We start from the raw sequence: 2,175 nt of genomic DNA, 5'->3' as shown, positions 1-2,175 counted from the left end.
TCCCGTCATATTAACCCTTCGTGTAATCTCGCTGTATGAGAAGGAAACTTCGGTACCTAATTTTTTTAACGTAGCGTTGATTTCTGTCACAATCTGTTTCAGAGATTCATAATAGCCCACTTTAATTTTCCGAGGAAAAAGGTAAGGTAGGTCCACTAAAGGATCGGCCGCTCTCTTTGCCTCCGCCTCCGTATCCCGCAATTCAAAAGTATTATCCGGGTGTGTAACATTTCGCCACGTGTAACAATACATGATTTCAGCCAGAGCTACTTCGTAAGGCCCCCGTAGCTCTATAGGTCGCGAGAGCATCACGGTGTAATCCGAACTCTGGTTATCGGGGAAGATGGAGAGACAAGAGTTTGACGGTAGCGTGAGGTAAAAAGAGGGGCGGGCGTCCATTTTCTTTTTTTTTCTTTTTTTTTTCTCTTTTTTAAAAAATTAAACCTGTATCAAGTCCGACCGCGGTATCCACGAATCGAACCTCGAGGGCCAACCCTGCCAATGTACTAAAATCCACTTTTTCCCCTTTCTGTCGGTCTTTGAGCCTATAACCTTCTCGACCTTGAACGCGCGTCTCGGAGATATTTTGACTTTCTGCAGCTCCGCTTCATAGAATGTTCCCTCGAGTATTTCACCGCTCACGTCCCTCAATTTATATACCGGTGGGGATCTGGGTACACGTTCGCATATGACAAAGTACTCGTCCGTAAATGTCTGCTCGTACTTTTTGTCAAATATCTGACTGTGCTTGGAGACTCTCACAGTGTCCCCTATGTTAAACTTAAAACGTGGCCGTGTGCTTTTTTTCTTCAGGGGACCGTATAGATTATCAAATACTAGATGAGCATTATCGGGCCTGACCTCGGCAGGTTTCATTTTAATAGCGCTGTGAAATGACTGGTTGTACCCCTTTATTAGATCGTCCAACACGTCCACATATCGCCGGGTGTTTTTAGCCGTAAAGTACCTGTACATCCTCTCTTTTAACGTTCGATTAAATCTCTCTACGATGGAAGCTTTAAGTTCACTAGCCGTAGTGAAATGGGTGATTTTATGAGTTTTTAAAAGTTTCTGAAAAGTCCCATTTAAAAACTCCTTACCGGCATCCGTCTGTAGCTTGAGGGGGACGCCCCCCTCGGTTAAAATAGAATCAAAGGCCTGGGTTACAGCCGCCCCAGTCTTGTTTCTTAACGCGCGAGCATAGGCTTTTTTAGAAAAAACATCAATCACCGTAAGGAGGTATTTTAACCCGTCGTTGTACGTGGCCAGCCCTTGCATGTCGCATAAATCGGCCTGCCACTGATACATGGCTCTCGGAACAAACACTCTGTTCCTGGGGAAATTCTTTTTAACCGGTTTATGTAAAGTATAACTGTCTTGCATAGACAGCCAGTCTCTGATGTCATCAGCAGCCACTTTTTTCCCCGTATCTTGCTGCACGGCTCTCTGCAGTCTGGAGACACCTCCGTATGACCCCGGTTGGCTGGGGTCATAGTACGAACTGCTCAAGACGCGAGCTGTAGTCTTGGCAACAGACATGCTTTTCACACACTGAGTGGGGGGAGAGCGGGGGTGCGGCGTTTTATAGCTGACTGTGGATGGGGGGGTTGTTAGGAGACTGAGTGAACATCAGTGAAATTTTTGTGTGTTTTTTCTACATTTAACCCATATTGTGTAGTTTGTTTTTTTTAATTATTATTATTTTACAAAAGAGTTTAGCTGGGGTGGGGATCGAACCCACGCGGACATACGTCCATTGGATCTTAAGTCCAACGCCTTAACCACTCGGCCACCCTGCTCAGCATTTTTTACCTGTTATTTACAAAGACTATTACAACGGTATTCAAGTTTTATTTTTTTTTTATTTTTGCAATTAGTGAAAGATATATATATATATATATATTTTAAAAAAGCTGGTATACAATTTGTGAAGGTTACATTTTCAAAATGCAGGTATACATTTAGTTACAGCCGTGACAGTTGTTGAGGTAAGAGACTGAGTGAACATCAGTGAAATTTTTGTGTGTTTTTTCTACATTTAACCCATATTGTGTAGTTTGTTTTTTAATTATTATTATTTTACAAAAGAGTTTAGCTGGGGTGGGGATCGAACCCACGCGGACATACGTCCATTGGATCTTAAGTCCAACGCCTTAACCACTCGGCCACCCTGCT

At 43.2% G+C, this 2,175-nt stretch overlaps 2 non-coding genes across 2 annotated transcripts; both read right to left on the bottom strand.

Annotated features, from left to right (window-relative positions):
* Positions 1 to 1,716: 1,716 nt before the first annotated feature.
* On the bottom strand, positions 1,717 to 1,799 carry trnal-uaa (transfer RNA leucine (anticodon UAA)). Its single transcript has one exon. It is a non-coding gene; the product is annotated as a tRNA-Leu (tRNA).
* A 293-nt stretch (positions 1,800 to 2,092) lies between these two features.
* On the bottom strand, positions 2,093 to 2,175 carry trnal-uaa (transfer RNA leucine (anticodon UAA)). Its single transcript has one exon. It is a non-coding gene; the product is annotated as a tRNA-Leu (tRNA).

The sequence above is a fragment of the Brienomyrus brachyistius genome, unplaced genomic scaffold, assembly GCF_023856365.1.
Source record: "Brienomyrus brachyistius isolate T26 unplaced genomic scaffold, BBRACH_0.4 scaffold119, whole genome shotgun sequence".
Classification (NCBI taxonomy): domain Eukaryota; kingdom Metazoa; phylum Chordata; class Actinopteri; order Osteoglossiformes; family Mormyridae; genus Brienomyrus; species Brienomyrus brachyistius.
This window is presented reverse-complemented; position numbering and strand designations above follow the sequence as displayed.